Raw genomic sequence first — 19,149 nt, 5'->3', positions numbered from 1 at the left:
TGGACAATTCCATACTCCCAACTTTGGAACAGTTTGGGGATGGCCCCTTCCTGTTCCAACATGACTGTGCACCAGTGCACAAAGCAAGGTCCATAAAGACATAAATGAGAGAGTCTGGTGTGGATGAACTTGACTGACCTGCACAGAGTCCTGACCTCAACCTGATAGAACACCTTTGGGGTGAATTAGAGTGGAGACTGAGAGCCAGGCCTTCTCATCCAACATCAGTGTGTGATCTCACAGTTGCACTTCTGGAAGAATGGTCAAAAGTTCCCATAAACACACTCCTAAACCTTGTGGAAAGCCTTCCTTGAAGAGTTGAAGCTGTTTTAGCTGCAAAGGGTGGACCGACATCATATTAAACCCTATGGACTAAGAATGGGATATAAATCAAGTTTATATACGAGTCAAGGCAGGTGAGTGAATACTTTTGGCCATATAGTGTATATTTCACCTCGTGCCAAACGACAGAATCTACAGAAATTAAAGCATTAATCAATACTGAAATACTCTAAATTTCAATATTAGTGATATCACATTTATAAAACATGTTCTGCTCAAATGAAATATTAAATAAATCAGTGTAGAATAATAAAAGTACATGAAAAATATAAGGAGCTCCAACAAAGTGACTACCCTCAATAATCAGATTACAGGAAAGCAGATTAAAACCAAATTACAGAGCACACGTATTGCCATAATTAATAAAACAGATTTACTGACCAATATTTTAAATTATGACAGATCAAATGTACTTCCCAAGAGCTTTATTTAGTCAGTCTAGATACAAAGAAGACAGAGTTTTTCTCTTTGAATCTCTTATAATCCAGGAGTTCTTCCGGCACTTTCCCCATGTTGTTAGTATAATTTCCACAATGTGACCTCTTCCACTGTGCTTTAGCGCTTTAGGCTAAAGCAGCTCAGCTCTTTTGTTCTTTGACTATTTCCTGGTTTAAAAGAAACTTTTTCATTCCACATGGATCTGCTCAAGGTGAACGTATTCTTTCAGTTCCTTCATTTTCCTGAAATAGGCCATGCTAGCCATGAAAAGAGTAATTGACAGGCTCTAAAGTGGAGAGAGTGTATTTCTCAGTGACTCTCAAAACCTCTAAAGAGCTCTCCACCTGCAACGCACCTGCAGTTCGTCCTCTTTGTCCTTAGTTGTCTTTTTTTTTTCCTTCGGCTGCCAAGCATCAAGAAATGTCCCAGTACTTTTCTGCAAGGGTAGAGAATTTATCAGTGATCTCAAGAAGGTTTCACCCTGGAAGTAAAATACTTTCACTTTGAAAAATGAGGATGTTACCTCAAAATTGTGTTTCTTACTGGGTGCTTGTGAACTTGATTCTGTTTACAGTTTATTATAAGAGGTACAGTGCATTTAGAAAGTGCTCTGCTGCTTTGACCTCATTGCTTGGTCTTTGCTTTGATATGCATTATCAGCTGCATATCAGAGTTTAGATGAATTCAAACGACTGCAGCATCAGGCTGCATCATAACATAAAGGGTTCTAAATATTTTCTGAATACATGTATTAAGATACATTTGATAAGCACTTAAAATGAACAAGCCTATATCAAAATGGCTCAGAAAAGGTTGGACATCCCTGGCTTGGACTTTAGAAAGAGTTTCTGGCAGAGATAACAGGAAAATGGGGAGCATACGCTGCTCTTGCATGATAAGAAATTTGCTCTTCTTTCAGAGTAACACAGGGCTTAGAGCACAGTGCCATCTGCGTGGGCAAATTGGTTCCATATCATAACAGCCCGTACGTAATTCCTAAGCCCTTAGCATTTCATTCAATTCCACACACAGTCCCCTACCATCTGCCTACGACAAACCAGGCTTTCTCTTTCTGTAAAGTTACGCCCAGCAGTGTGAGAATCAGAGAGCTGTTGCCTTCGGATGTAAAGTTTGCAGTGGGTGGTGGTCAATGCAGATGGATGCTTCTTACAGTGCAGGATCTCCTCACACCCTATAGAAAACTGAGACATAATTTTCCTTTAAAATAACCACTTTGTCTTTTAGCCTTAACCTAGCCTAATGACAGACAGCAGATGCCACCCTGTACGTTGACTCACAGAGTACAAAGTCAGGTTTTCAGGGGCAACCAGAGCAGTTGGCAGCAAGACAGATGCACTCTTATGTTATATCTTGGATTTGTAGTGTTTTTCACAATTAAGTTGACAACATATGTTGAAGCCTATGAAAACAACGAAGATGGATGGTCCAGGACACCTCTGAGAGAAAGGAAATTTCCATCAAGAAAAACCCCAAAAAGGTGAAAAAGAAGACCTCAGTCTCAACTACAACTCCTGGCTAACTTTAAAGCTAACAACAACTGCCAGTAACTGCCATGGAACACTGCCTGATCAACAGGAGACTACTGAATGCTACCTTTTGAGGTAGCATGGGGCGGCGCATACAAACACAGCGGCCCAGCACTCCATCACTAGCAGCAAAACAAAGCCCTACACTTACACCAGAACTGACAGTGGATCATGGAGTTTACATCTTTCTTGATGGAGATTATCCGGAGAATGTGGCGCTAGGAGACTGACAGGAGGAGGACGTGGAGCAACACAACACCTACAGCCAGTGGGGAGGAGGCAGCGACGGCATTGTGTGAGAAGGCGAAAGCGGGTCAAACAAGCCGGGCTGCAGGCTAGGCTAAGAGCGGCCCCACATAAAATCTGCCCTACCAAGCATCTTTCTCCCGGATGTCGGCTTCCTTGCCAGCAGGATGGATGTCGTGAGGCTGCAGACTTCTATCCACCGCTTGGACCACTGTGTTTGCAGCTACATAGGAGACTGCCAAACGTAATTTTGATGTGTTTTTTACAATGCAATGACAATAAAGATCTATCTATCTATCTATCTATCTATCTATCTGTCTATCTATCGTTTCTGACGGCCTTACATAAGAGTGTGGTATAAATATTCATCTAAATCACAGAGCAGAGGGCTCTCTCTGCTCCTGTCTTCTCTTTTCCTCTCTTCTCAGTAGCTGAAGAAGCATGACTCAAACACAGTTGCAAATGATCTCTTCAAAAACATGAATATAAACTTACATTAGATAATAAAAATCTGTTTGTTTTATCTTTATTTATTTATTTTGATTTTTAAAATTATTTTTAAAGCAGTGATTCTCAGCTGGTCCAGCCTCAGGACCCTCCAGTCTCTCTTATGACAAATTGTGACCCAAATTTCCAAATATTTCAACAACACATTTTTAGTTAATTGATACTTGCAGTTTTGAGTGTGACTGGACCAAAATACATGATGTGAAAAATAGAAGGGACAAAAAATGACAAGTTCTACACCCTCTTTTTCCATCATTATGTGAAGCTTTATTTATTGTAAGAAAAGGGGAGACAAGAGTTGAAATATTGACCAACTATCACAGTGTCACTCCTCTGCTCACCTGCTGCATTTTCACTCACACTGCCTCTGCTCCACTCTGCCAGTCAGCCACGCCCACCTCATCAGCCAACTCTGCTCACCTGTGCTCTCAGCTGCCTCTCATGCTCAATCAAGCCAGTTTTAAGCCTCCTCTGCTCAGTCAGACTCTGCCAGATTGTTCTTAGCCCTCATGCAAGACTTTCCAGCACTCTCTTTAGGATTGACTACCCGGTACCGACCCTGCTTGTCTCTGACCTCTGAACCGCGTCTCTGCCCTGGAAAAACACCTAAGCCTTCTGTCCCTGACCTCAACTTTTTGCCTCTGTGGATTGGATTCTGTTTGCTCGGCTTCTGGACTCCTCAGCTGGTGTGTGACAGCTCTGCTCAGATACAGTGAGTGTGCTCCTCCTGCTGGATCTTCTGGTTCTGACCCATCTTCTGTCTCTCCCCCGACTGGGCAGCTCTTCAGAAGTGATTGTTTATTGTTGATTCAAGTGCTGTTCAGCTGTGATCATTAAAGGACATTACATCTATTCTCCTTCTCTAGTGTGTTGCTATTGGGTACTAAAACCACCCGTTACACCAACCATTTAAATTTACCCAATTTCACAGTAAAAAGGGTAAAATGAAATGTATCGATGCATGTCCACTAAGGACTTCAGGACTTTTTGCCACCACTTTTTTTTATCAGACACCTATTTGTGACCCACTGAAAACTGCTCTGCGACCCACTTTTAGGTCCCGACCATAGACTGTAGAAAGAATTGGACAAACCCTCAGCCGTCTGCTTACAATAGGTGGACGCAAACAGCTCTTGAAGCCAATCCAGGCAGCTTACATATTGAAATTGCGGTCTCAGCCAAACTTTGGATCAACCAAACGGGCTGCACACCTAGCGCAACTTCCTGTCAGCTAGCTAGCTAGCATTCTGGTTGACAGAAACGTAGCTTCTGCCTGTCGAGCTATCTGTCAATCAAATGAGATGGGCCAATCAGTGCGCAGTGAGCTTTTCCCTAAATATAATCTAAACCATTGTGGTACCCCCCCCCCCACCCTCTTCACAAAGTGAAGACAGATCTAAAGTTCACTGAATACAATTTAAAAACATTTGTTTGAAATATAAACAGAGCTCAATATTACTTTTTTCTTTGCTCACCAGCCACTTTGGCTAGTGGGTTTTCAAAGTTCTTTTCCACACTGGATTTCACTAGCCACAATTTCCTTCTTGGAAATGTTATTAATCAATAAAGGGATATTTCAGTATTTTTAAAGTTAGATCATATGAGGTACTGAGCAGTAGAAGTGCCATTTGCCTGCAGTAATTTAGTGTTGCTCCTTTAAGAAAGGCTTGCTGGTTGTACTGGCCAGCTAGGTAATACAACAGTGATCAGCAACTGGCAGCCCAGGGCCACATCAGGCCACCCACATCTTCCTATCCAGCAACCCGTTATCAAATAAAGGACATGTGCAGAGGACAAACATATCTTCTCTCGTTGTTGTTGTTTTCTTTTTAAATAAACTCCCTACAGCTATTAAAACAACTCCAAAAAACAACTGAAATTGAAAACATTTTATGAGGAATTAGTTTATCCACCAGCAAGCCATTACTAGCTAATATGATGCATGTTAAATACATATTTACCAGTCCATTCTTTAGAAAAAATGCAGTTTTCTGGGGCAATTTTTGATTTCAGGTATTTTGTGAGTGCAATTTTCCTGCTTGGGTTTTTCCACATACAAGCATCAAACCCAGTGACAGACTACATAAAAGCAACAGAAATGTTCAGCCAAAATATCTCAGTTGCCCCCTTGTGGCCAGCTGCGATACAGGGACTAATCTCACTCTTAAAGCCTGAAAATTTTGCAAATTTGAAAGAAAATCTAATATTTAAACAAAAATATGTTAATTATACCATTTCAAAAAGTTTTTTAGCTTATTTGAAAGTTTGGCTCCTAAAGTGCCTGTATAGGAAGAGGCTGGCCCTTGTACAAATGTAGCTGATGACCCCTGCTATACAGTGTAACAGATGGGTGCAGTTTATCCATGGAATTAAGTTTTGGGTGAAAAAAGGTGCCACAAAACAATGTTGGTTTGAATGTACGCACCTCTGAAAACTTTTGAAGCATTTAATTTTTCACATGAAAGCCTCTGTATTATTGCCATTATTTGGAAATATTCACATTGCAAAATAGTGACAAAAACAACAGAGGCTTTCAGGGTAAAAAAATAAACTGTTAAAAATGTTTCAACAGTGCATACGTTTGAACCAACATTGTTACAGGGGCAGATTTTTTTCCAAAAACTTGCTAAGTTCTGCAGAGAAACTGTACCCATCTGTTATAGCCTAGCTTCCTGACCGTTACAACCAGCAAGTCCTTCTCAAAGGAGCAATGCTCACTGAAATCACTGGAGGCTAATGTCACAACCACTGCTAGGTACCTCATATGACCCAACTTAGAAAATACTGAAATATCCCTTTAAGGTTGACTATGATGTGCTAAAATTAACTAAAACTAGATCCTTTGAAATGTAAATGAATCGTAGTCCTGACTTTGAACAACTTTTCTCATCAACCGTGGAGAAAACAACAAATTAGCAGACTAAGTTTGTGGTCTGATATAAAGTGGGCTCAAATCTAACACTAAACCTCAGGATGTGATGAAGAGGCTAGTGGCTACTGCACTACCTGCCATGGATGAAATCACCTGCATGTGGCTGGTAGGAGGGTGTTCATGTTGAGTCCACATCTCTCTCATGGTTGTAGTTTTCACCACTGAGTGGCAGCGTTGCCCCATTGTTCTGCTTGTTCTGCTACTGTAGATACAGATAAGATCCTCTGGCACTTTGAAACCGCTGATCTGCATCTTCATTAACATTCTCTGTGAGTGTCGACCAAGGGAGTGTGTGCTGATTCAACATGATGCTGTGATAATTGATGTTGTTATCATGAAGATATCAGGGCGATCTCACGTGATCTCACAGTTCTTTGAAGAGGAGGAGATGTGAGCCGAGATAGTGCACAGGTGTGTGCGGAAGATCTGCAGGTAAAGCTGAGCTGTGCTGATGATGAGGCTGAATACTGTACATCCAGCTGTCCTTAACAGCTTCATTACTGCCTCTTTAAATGAGACTCTAAAGTATTTTTGCTGACCCAAAACAGATGTAATTTTCTCTCACTTGTTCCTCCTCTGCCCTCCGTTCTGTCTCAAACTCACACACATATATTCACTAACACACACTCAGGTCTCCTGAGACCCTTTCACAGCAGATGAAGGTATTCATAATTAGTTGAATACCCACACAGTGCAGTGAGTTGGCTGCATTTTCACACCAAACTACATCTGAATTTTAATCCTTTTTGACAAAGCATTGATTCTTAATTCTTTTGATCTGTTTGTTTACTTTTAACCAAAAAAAGATGCTTACTAATGAAAAATCCAGACTTCACCATCTGAGAGAGTTAACCTTCTCGGTAAAACATCACTACTTTTGTTTTCATGCTTTTAAGGCTTGAAAAAGGATTCTGTCTGGTGTATTTTACTCTCCTTAATGTTAAATGCGCTGTACGGAAATTCCACCACAAGGGGGCCCTCAGTCAAAATATTAACAAAAAGAAAAAAGTCAAGATGTGCTTCTCAGCCTCTTTACTTACTATCTTTTTTGAGTGAGGACTTTGTATAATAAAAAATGCCAGAAAGTAAGTAAAGTAACTGCATCTTATGGGGTGCAGCAGTCTTTGCTGATAAGAGTCTAGATGAAACAAGGTTCATTTCAAAGCAGAGGTCCTGACCCACAGGAGGACCATGAAAAACTGAAATGATAACACTATAAAATATATTTCTATATACACTAGGGATATCAGCATTAATACATAAGCTCCATAATAAGTCTTTTTTTTTAAATCGCGCATCACATGCCTTATTGTTGGTTAAGCCACTGAGCGTCTCCTGCAGCCACAGTGATGTAAAATAATTCCACCACTGCTCATTAAGGCCTCCTTTCCCTTTAAAAGCCCACAGAATGATCATCGGACAAGTCGAAAGTCATCTACACATCTTGTCATCAAAGATACACATTTTACTGTTCCCTTATTTCCTTTTGAATCCTTATCAGGGTCCTTTTTCCGTGGTTCAGTTCATGTGATAAACTTCAAAGTTCTTTTTTTTCTCTACCTGAAGTTTGGATAAAGGGCTTCTTCCAAACAAGCAGTCCATTTCCTGATGTTAAAGAGAGTGAGAAATTTGTGCCCATTCATTCTGTCACAGTTTCACTCCTCTGCTCACCTGCTTCATTCAGTACTTTTCCACTAACTCTGCCTCTGCTCCGCTCTGCCAGCCAGCCACGCACACCTCATCAGCCAACTCTGCCCACCTGTGCTCTCAGTTGCCTCTCATGCTCAATCAAGCCAGTTTTAAGCCACCTCTGCTCATTCAGACTCTGCCAGATTGTTCTTAAGGCGGCCTTACACCTAACAACTTTTTCTCCGATTTCAAAGTTGCAGACGAAATTCCAAAGTCGGAGTAAGATTATGGGAGTCTTGCTAAACTCGCAGCTTGCTCCCGTTGTCTTTGTCCTTAGGTGTAAGGTGGTCATTAGACTCGATTTTAGCCATTTTAAGGCGGTCTTTCTTCTGTCTTGGCGTTACAATAATATCAAAGTCTTAGGTCTAGTCGCGTGCAAACTGTTTCTCAGTGACGCGAAAGTCGTCCACGACCAATGGGAGCCGGTGTTGTACGTCAGTCTAGAGTCGTTGAATGTCCACTCATAACTCAGGAGATAGAGAAACATTTCTGCTCAGAGCTGCAGTCATATCTCTGCACCTGTGTGTTTGTGCGCCTTGTCAATTCATTCCAGGCTGACATGACAGGTATAGTAAATCGCCACGGGATTTACAAAGTAAAAGCCTGATTGGTTTGTTACCGTGGTGACACGACTCGCATTTTCATAGGGTACTTTTATCCTGAATTCTTTCCGAGATAGTTCCACGGTTGTTGCAGTAACATGCAAAGTTGCTTTGGTGTTTAACCTTCCTATCATTTGTTACATTGAAAGAGATATTAACTCAAATGTGATCTCCTTCTACATCTTGTTCTCTGCTCAAAATTGTTGTTGTGAATTTCCACCAGATGCATGATGGGAAATAATCTCAAAAGGAATCATATTCTAGTCTTGTAGTTAGTGACTAGCAGTCTTTGCAAAATCTTAGTCTGAGACTAAAAACTCAACGGCTTGCTGACAAATTGTCTTTAGATGTGAGAAGGTCTCAGATGTCAGTGTTCTTAGAGTCTTTTACGCATTTTAGCAAAGTCCTCTGGTGTAAGGCCGGCATTAGCCATCATGCAAGACTTTCCAGCACTCACCATTGGATTGACTACCGCGAACCAACCTTGCCAACCTGTGGCCTCTGAACTTTATCTCTGCCCTGGAAATCACCTAAGCGTCTGTCCCTGACCTCGAGTTTTGCCTCTGCATTTTGGATCCTGTCTGCTCAGTTCCTGGACTGCTTGTGTTTCACAGCATTGCTCAAATACAGTAAGTGGGTTTTTTTCTTGCTGGTTCTTCTGGCTCTGACCCGTCTTCTGCTTCTCCCTGGCTGGGCTGTTTATTACGAACTGATCATTTATAGTTGAACCTGTTTTTTTTTTTTATCAATTTGAACTGAGTTTGATTAAATATCATCATGTCTATTACTCCAACTCAAGTGTGTTGCAATTGGTACAAAAACCCCAAGTTACAGAGCATTTATGAGGTCAGGCACTGATGTTGGACCAAAAGGCCTGGCTCACAGTCTCTGTTCCAATTCATCCAAAAGGTGCTTGATAGGGTTGAGATCAGGGCTCTGTGCGGGCCAGTCAACATGTCTTTATAGTTCTTTCTTTGTGCTCTGGAGCACAGTAATGTTGGAGCAGAAAAGAGCCTTTCCCAAACTGTTGCCATAAAGTTGTAAGCATAGCATCGTCCAAAATGTCTTGGTATACTGAAGCATGAAAACTGGCCTTCACTGGAGATAAGGGTCTAGCTCAAAGCCAGAAAACAGCCCCATACCATCATCGCTCCTCCTCACAGTTGGCACAATATATGTTCCCCTGGCATCCTCCAAACCCAGACTCACCCTTCTGACTGCCAGACAGAGAAGCAACAAGTCACTCCACAGAACACATTTTCTACTGCCTCACAGTCCAGTGTTGGTGTGTTTTACACTACTCCATCTGATTCTTGGCATTGGACCTGATGATTTGAGGCTTGCAGCCCGCTACAGCTATGGAATCAGCAGAGCATTGGAGCACCATGCGCCTAAGCAATCGTTGACCTCGCTCTGTGATTTTATCTGGTCTTCTGCTTCGTGGCTGAGTTGCTGTTGTTCCTAAAGGCTTCCACTTTCTAATAATGTTACTTATTAGATCCAGCAGGGAGGAAATTTCATGAGCTGTCTTATTACAAAGGTGGCATCCATCACAGTACGATGCTTAGAGCCACTGAGCTCATTTAGGATCACAAATGTTTACAAATGGAGACTGCAAGGTTAGGTGCTTGATTTTATGCCACAAGTTTTTGAATTTAGAGATAAAAAACTGGCATGGCAAAGTTTAGGAAAGTTAGCAGTGGAGGGGCTGGAGCTGAGCAGCGTGTCTACGTTATGTACCTTTAAGAGACCCCCTACTCACTCTCTGTCTCCTGGTGTCTTTGTGTTGTTGCTTTTGTGTTCGCTCTTCTCTGTAAGTCTGAATGGTTTTCATTTCAGGAGTTGGAAATGTCATGAGTGTGTATGTGTGTGAGAGAGAGAAAGGGAAGCATCATAAAGGGTCAATCCACCCAAATAAGAAAAAAGAAATCTATCTCTCAATTTTGTCTCAGTAACAATCCATGCATGTAGTGTATTTGTTTGGGATTTGGTTGGCTTGCTTGGATGAACACTAATAATGTTCTTTTCTCCTGCTTTATATTCAGGCTGTGACAGCATGTCTCCTAATCTCACAATATAAATGTATCCGCACAAGATACCAGTATGTTTGCATATATATATATATATATATGTGTGTGTGTGTGTGTGTGTGTGTGTGTGTGTGTGTTATTTAGGCAATCTGAAATAACTTTGGTTTTATCAACAAATCCAACAAAAAGGACTTCAACAGATGTTACAAACAGTTAATTTATGTATAGCAAGCAAAAGTAGTCCAACAGCAGAGTAGCGCACAACAGCGGGCATGATTTTAGCACAATGGACCCTAATATGCACTAATATCTTCATAATGTAGAATAATAAGAGTTAAAAAGTTACTATCACTCTTAAGACTTCTTTGTATGGAAGCTCTGAAAGGACACTTATCCAAACATTTATCATGATTTTACATAACAAGGATAAAATTTCAGTCGTTATGCTCATCATTTTGACTTATTTATCTTGTTAGCTGTTGGTTAGAAACCCTGGGTTTTGATAACCTGATTTCCACAGAGTGCCCCAGTCATCTGCTTTCAGCACTATGTAACTCTGGCAGGGGGCTACACTGAGAGGTGTGCTAAGTTAAAAAAGCAGCCGGTTAGCCTGATTCAGTGCTATCTGATACGATATCTGCGGCTTAGAGACAGAAGATGGACGGTGACTGATAAAGCTAAGAAAAGAATGAAGGAGTTAGTCCGAGCAAGAGGCAACAATCTGTCAGCAGAGTGTACAACCCTGCAGAAATCATTCATTACAGATTGCTATGTAGTATGTTGTCTCGGGAAACGTCTCAGGTTTGCATGCAAATGAATAAATATCTTCAAGCTATACCATATGGACAAAAGTATTTGTCCACACGGATCAGCCACTGAATTCAGGTGTTTTAATCAGCCCTGTTGCCACATGTAAACAAGCACCTAGCCATGTAGTCTCCATTTGAAAACATTTGTTATCCTAAATGGGTCGTTCTGAAGAGCTCAGTGACTTCAAATGTGGCACTGTGATGGATGCCACATTTGCTATAAGACGATATGTGAAGTTTGAACCTGGCTTGATATTACACAATCAACTGTATGTGATATTATTAGAAAGTGGAACAACAGCAACTCAGCCACAAAAAATCCCAGAGCGGGGTCAGCGACTGCTATGGTGCCAACACTCTGCTGATTCCACAGCTGAAGAGTTCTGAACTTCAACTGGCATTATTCTAAACATGTAAACTGTGTGGTGGGAGCTTAATGATTGGGTTTCCATGGCCAACAGCTGCATACAAGCCTTGCATCACTAAGTCCAATGCCAAGCATCAGATGAAGTGAAATCACACTGATACTAGACTGTGGAGCAGTTGAAACGTGTTCCTTGGAGTGACGAATTCTGCTTCTCTGTTTGGCAGTCAGATGGGTGAGTCTGGGGTTCGGGTAGAACATTACCTGCCTGACTGCACTGTGAAGTTTGGTGGAAGAGGGATAACAGTATGGGGCTGTTTTTCAGGGTTAGGGCTAGACCCCTTATCTTCAGTGAAGGCCAGTTTTCGTGCTTCAGTATACCAAGACATTTTGGACAATGCTATGTTACCAGCTGTGTGGCAACAGTTTAGGAAGGCCCTTCTCCATTCCAACACAACTGTGCCCCAGTGCACAAAGCAAGAACTATAAAGACAGGGTTTGATGAGTTCAGTGTGGAAGAGTTTGACTGGACCGCACAGAGCCCTAACCTGAACCCTATCAAGCACCTTTGGAATGAACTGGGATGGAGATTGCGAGTCAAGCTTTCTACAAATTCCCACAAAATCTTGTGGAAAGCCTTTCAAGATGAATGGAGACTGTTGGATTTTCTCAGTGCTATCGATGCTATCAGGTAACAGTTGTTTACATTCGGGTTGCGGATTAATATGGCAGCATGGCAGTCGAGCTACAATATGTAAACACACAAAAGATATTCAATTCTATGCTCTATAAACAAATGAACTACATTTTTATAGCGAGACAAATACAAGTCTAATTAACCCTAGGTCTGCACAGAAAACTCCACACATTAACCTGCTCCATGAGTGTCAAAGATCACTCTTCCTCTTCTCCTCTTCCTCCTCTCCTCACTCTCATTTTCAGCTGTCATTTTGTTTATCACCTGCAGTAATGTCCCTCTCTTTCTCTCTCTCTCTTTACCCCCCACCTGCAGCCTCCTCCCTCGGCTTCCATATTGATTTACTTGATATCCCGTGGTCACATTCTTGTGGCGAAGGTTTCCGGCTGAAAACCGCTGACATTTACCACTCAGTCGCAACGTTTAGCTCGTTTAAACCCCACAAAATAGTAAGCCTTGCATGCTGATGCAATTAAATGTAAATATTTTGAACATCTAACAGCATTATGAGAGATTTTATTACATCTTTGATATTTGAGTCATAGTCCTGAATGTTTAAACTCAACATCCACATACAAACAAGATTTCAGGTTACCTTTTGGTATAAAACTTATCCTTTAACTTGGTTTGGAATCTTACTCCTGCTCTTCTTTCACTTTTTACCCCTGATTCTCTAAGGGCAGCCTCTTTGATTCAAGGATGTTTACAGAAAAATGAAAGGTAGTGAGAGTGACCGCTTTTGTTCAGGTCAAATAACATTGATTGACACCCATGCACACACTCTGAGCATATCTGAGGGCAGGATAGGAACACCAGCAGAGAGGAAGGTGGGGACCCAAAGGCTGCACCCTGCTCTCACCAGGTGGTCGCTGGAAGGAAGGAACCCAAATTTACCAACGCATGGGAGGCATCACACGCGCTGCACAGACACAAATACGCATGCGCTCTCATGAGACGCAGGTGTGCACGATTAGGAGGGGCTCAGCGCAGCAGGAGGACCGGCAGTGAGGCTTAGAGGGATGAGCCGGGGATAGAGGAGCATGTGAAATTACTAACAGAGGTATTTTTGATGTTCATATCTAGTCTGGAGCAATAAAGCTTGTGGATTAATCACGAAAACCCCCCACAACATATGATTCTAAATAATACAAAAATTATAAATGAATATGCTCCACTAAGCTTGAAAAACAAAAAAATAAAAATATGAATGGATGGTTGATGTGACATAGCCTCTTTCTGGCTTCAAGTGTCAAAAGTTCAAACTTGATTCAAACTCACGGTGTGACACTGAATCATGATGATCTTTTTGTTACGCCGTATGATATCAGCAACAAGGAAAAAAGAAAAAAAAAAAGAAGACGCGCAACCCAATTATTTTTGTATCTTACAACACAACAGTAGGTATTGTGTACATTTTGTCTTTTTAAAATATTTTTAGTCAATCTTGACATAAAAACAGATGGACATGTAGACTCCTTCCATAAGGCCCCCCTCACTACACTCCTGAAAATATTAAAATTACCCTGAGGAGATGTATTTGCACCCTTAGGGGTCCACATAAAATACAATTCAACCTGCTCTCACTTGCACAGTCAGTTAAATGTCTGATGCCCAGAGCCTGTTATTTGCTGTTTTTAATCACCTTCTACATATTTCATTTAAAACTTTTCCATTGTGTTTCTTTTTCCCTTTGTCAATGTATTTTAATGTCCTGTGTGAAGCACTTTGAATTGCCTTGTTGCTGAAATGTGCTATACAAATAAACTTGCCTTGCCTTGCCCTGCCTGTAAGTAGATGTGGAAACAATGGTTAGGTTATTATTTTAACAAGTTCTCCCCCCTGGATGCTCTCTCCATGTGATACCCTTAACCGAAAACCAGGGATGTCCAAACTATGGCCAGGGGGCCAAATGCTGCTTGCAGTCCATTTTTGATTTGCAAATTCTAGACATTGAATGAAATATGGCCCACATTTGAACATGAAGCTTGTGCTTGACTGTTTTGTACTTTTTGGTTGGGTTTGGTTTGGCTGGGACATCCTTACTGACATCTAAATACTACATTTTTATTAGTAGAACTTTATGTTGTTTGCAAAGATGTGAAACGATGTGTTTGTTCATGTGGTGTGACGCTGGAAAAAAAGACACAATGAAAGACTAAACTGTGAAAAATCTGAACATTTTCAGTTCAGATTTTATGAAATTATGACAGATTTCTAACCATGCTTCTCCAAAAATACAGCTGCATCTAAAAGAATTCAAATATCATTTAAATGTTTAAACGGAAAACATTTTTACTTGCTTCAGGAAGTAAAATTTCCATAAAATCTAGATTTTTCTCATTCAAGGTGAAATATTTCAAGACTTCTTTTATTTTAATCTTGATGATTACAGCTTACAACTCATGAAAATCAGAAATGGCCATACAATATTGTGGAAAGGTCCAATTTGCAAAGGTGTCCTGAAACTCTCACTTTGGTTCAGTTCACACAACCACAATCATGGGGAAGTCTGCTGACTTGACAAATGTTCAGAAGATAGTCACTGACACCCTCCACAAGGAGGGTAAACCACAGAAGGTCATTGCTGAAAGGTCAGGCTGTTCTCAGAAGCTGGATCAAAGCATCTTCATGGAAAGATGACTGGAAGAGAAAAGTGTGGTAAGAAAAGAAGAACAAGCAACAGAGATGAGTTCAACTTTCAGAGGACTGTGAAACAAAGCAGATTCAATAACTTAAGGAAGCTTCACAAGGAGTGGACAGAGACTGGAGCCAATCCTGAACCACAGACACCATCAGCGTCTCACCAGGACTAAGGAGAAAAAGAACTGGACTGTTGCTCAGTGGTCAGATTAAACTAAATTTTGCATTTCATTCAGAAATCAAGGTCCCAGAGTCTAGAGGAAGACCAGAGAAGTGAAAAATCCAAGGTGGTTGAAGTCCAGTGTTTTCAGTTTTCAAAGACAACTATGGTCTTTATCAAGTCCAGAGTCAACGCTGTCAGCCATCTACCAGGAGATTTTAGAGCTCTTCATGCTTTCATCTGCTGAGAAGCTTTATGGAGATACTGATTTCCTTTTCCAGCAGGACACTTGATCCTGTGACCCGGGGCAGTGAGAACTGTAGTCTGAGTATAGGCGCCTGCTCTACCAGCTGAGTTAGGGCAGCACCCACAAAAGCAGTTCTGAAACTAGTTTGAAAAGTCTGTGTGGGCAGCATTCATATTCATTAATTTGCTAAGTTTATAATTCAGGGGTTTGAGTCACTTTTTCAGCTTTTTTAAAGTGCAACAACAAAAACAAAACATTTTGATGCAGTGCTGGAGTTTGAGTCAGAACAATTAAAAGACAAGTGACTCTATTAAAAAGCTCAAATGTCACCCGGACGCCTCTGTCAACACACTGTGGTATTACTCAGTCTAATGAAATGAAGTCCTTTTCCTGGTTAAAACATTAATTCATTGTGTTCCTCATTATAATTGACTTTAGAGCTTGATAAACACTTAATATATTAATAACATTATGGTGTGCTAAAGTAGAGTCAGTGTGAAATTGCATTAACATTCATTTCCCTCCTCTGCAGACTTCTGACCGTCTCTCTGACCGAGGGAGTTCATGTGTTCAAGAGCCAGCTGTCCCTCCAATAACACACTCAATAATTCATATCCAAAGGAGCACACAAACACGCTGATCCGTGTGCGTGGAGATGCAGGTCAGTTGAACACTTTTGGGTCTAAACTTGGCAGAGGGGGAGCAAGTGAAGTGCTGACCTGTCTCAAGCTTCTTTGCTTGCTAAGGAGGCAGTAAACGATGTGTTGGTGTGTGTAAGATAAAGAGGGAGGAGGAGAGGGACGGTGCTTGTGTGTCCTCTTTACTAATGGAAATCAGATCTCTCATGTGTTGAGCCAGCAGAAGCAGAGTAGATCCATCATGTCACACCAGGGTCAGAGTCGCAGGCCGACCTTACTCAGAAACTTAAAGCAATTTCTCTAAATTGTTTAAATTTAACCTAAAAACTTTCCCAGCGCTTGAATCAATGAGTGCAAACACATTAAGGGATTAGAAATCAGACAAAATTAGTGGGCCGGCCTTATATTTGCAAACTTGAGCGTTATTTCCACTGAGTGTTGGCTTTAGTATGCGGCTTACGCAGGCTTGCTGAGGCATGTTGTCTTTAAATTGTCTCTGGCTCCCACAGCTCCACTCCTCCGAGGCTTTCACGATTCCTGGGTCCAAGCCTTTCTCTAGTCTTGTCAAAGCAGGTCTTGAATCAAGTCCTTGTCACAATCAAAGCCCTCTTTAAAAAGTCTTCAGCAAGTCTCAGGATGCTGATGGTAAAAAAAGAGCTCTGCTTTGCTGATACCACATAAAAATCACTGAATTATTCATCAGTCATCATGGAAATCTATTTTTACATTACATTAATAAATGTGTTTAAAATATGTGGATGTAATAAAACATACAGTGCCTATTAAAAGCATTCAACCCCTTGGATGTTTTACCTTTTAACTGATTTTATAAATCAATGATGGTCTATATAATTTGGCATATTTGACCACAAAATCAAAGTGAAAACAGATTTAAATAATGTCAATTAAATTTTTTTTTAAAAGTAAGTGATTGCATAAATATTCACCCCGTCCAAGTCAGAATTTTTAGATGCACCTTTGTCTGCAATCAGAGCACCGAGTCTGTGTGGATAGGTCTCAGTCAGGCTTGCACATCTGGACTCTGCAATTTTACTCCAGGACATTCACCTTGTTGTCTTTAAGTCTTATGTGTAGCTTTCTCTGTATGTTTTGGCTCGTTGTCTTGCTGGAAAATAAGTCTTCTCCCAAGCTATAGTTCTTTTGCAGACTGAATAAGATTGTCCTTCAGCAATCAGTTTACCATCTACCTTTACAAGCCTTCCAGGGCCAGCTGCTGAGAAGCATCCCCACAGCATGATGCTGCCACCACCGTGCTTCACAGTGGGGATGGTGTTTGTGGTGATGTGCAGTGTTTGCCATCATGTCTGATGGCCTTTCTTCCACTTAAACATGGAGTCTCCCACATGCCTTTCCAGGGAATGTTCAGTACCTTTCTTTTGTTTGCATCCCCTGACTTGCATTTTTCAGTAACCTTTTCTCTGAGTTTCTTGGAGTGTTCTTTTGTCTTCATGGTGTAATGGCAGTCATTAATACTGATTAACCTGTGACTTGACCTTCCAGAGCCTTTAGAGCCTTGGGGCCTGCATGAGGTTTGCACCTCTATGCCCTTTAAGAGGAAATTTGTTATTTTTGAAGTTGGGTTGTATAAGATACATGGCAGTAGTGGTGCCATTATCCTTCAGTGATGTTTGTGAGTGTTGGTCCTTCAGACAGGACATGCTTGGAGAAACAAGGCTATACAGTGTAGCAGAAAGGGACACTTTCTCTACATATTTTTGAGAGTTTTGAGGTAAAAAATGGGCAATAAAACTAATTGCATATTGCATACAATTGTATGCTATATACAACATTTTTAAGGGTTTCATTTTTCATTATTTTACACAACATGAGCTTTGGTTACATGCTCTTCCACCTTACTTGATCTGAACAGTTGTTTGGGTCTGCAAGCTTTGTCGAATCTGCAATAAATTCCCTCAAGAGTTTTTAATTTTCAATGATATCAGGTATTTTAACAGCACTGTTGCTTTTCTAAACTAGATATCTCCTGGATCTGGCTTTCTATGTCTCTGGCTCCCAAATACCTTCTAAACTAGCGAACCTGAGAAAATACTAAAAGGAAGCAGTCTGGTGTCAGTATGTGATGGGTGAGTCCACACACACCTTGGCACCTGCATTTTTCAGCTGTCAGTCTATCAGTCCATCATGTCGTCCATCAGTCCGGTACTTTGTCTGATTCTGTGAAAGTAGCATCCCTCTTTAAGTTTTTTTTTTTTTTCAGTAGTGACAGACATGTTATAGTAGTGGCAGTAGTGTAACCACAGTAACAGCAGTGCTGCAGTAATGGCAGCAGTGTAAAAGTAGTGTTACTATAGTGATAGTGGTGTTACGGTAGAAACAGCAGTGTTGAAGTAGTGACAGTTGTGTTACAGTAGTAACGGCAGTATGACTGTATTGACAGCAGCTGTATGGTAGTGAGAAAGAGTATAATGGGGGTTACAACGGTGTCACCATTTTGATTGCAGTGCAACTGTAGTGACAGCAGCTTTATTACTGTGACCGCAGTGACAGCTGTAAAACTGTAGTGACAGCAGTGTTACTGTAGTGACAGCAGTGTTACTGTAGTGGCAGCAGTGTTACTGTAGTGGCAGCAGTGTTACGGTAGTGAAAGCAGTGTTACTTCATTGTCTGCAGTGTTACGGTAGTGACAGCAGTGTTACTTTATTGTCTGCAGTGTTACGGTAGTGACAGCAGTGTTACTTTATTGTCTGCAGTGTTACGGTAGCGACAGCAGTGTTACTTTATTGTCTGCAGTGTTACCGTAGTGACAGCAGTGTTACTGTATAGACAGCAGTGTTATTGCTGGTGACAGCAGTTGTAGGGTAGTGACAAACAGGGCAGGTCTAGGAGGAAGATTTGTCCCTGGCATTTTTGGATTGAACTGGCCCCTCGCAATGGGTGGAGTATGACAAAGTGAAGACAACTTTTCTTTGCCCCCTGTAATACATAGCACTACCAGTTACCCAAACTATCACATAGCTCAGAAGTGACACTGACACATCTAAATGAAGTTTTTACTCTGATTTGTCTGCCTCATGGTCAGAGGTTTTAATGGTAGACTTTTCATCAAGAAGTAAAAAGAAAGTATCATCTTTTAAAGCTCCTGTAAAGTAAAATTCAAAATTGTTTTCCTAACACATTTGGCTGTCCAAAGATAAGGTAAAAAGATGGTATAATTAGACATGTACGGGACATCTGCACTTGGGATTTCCAAAAAACACAAACATAAACTTCCTTACAGGA

The sequence above is a fragment of the Cheilinus undulatus genome, linkage group 16 (genome assembly GCF_018320785.1).
Source record: "Cheilinus undulatus linkage group 16, ASM1832078v1, whole genome shotgun sequence".
NCBI lineage: Eukaryota > Metazoa > Chordata > Actinopteri > Labriformes > Labridae > Cheilinus > Cheilinus undulatus.
This window is presented reverse-complemented; position numbering follows the sequence as displayed.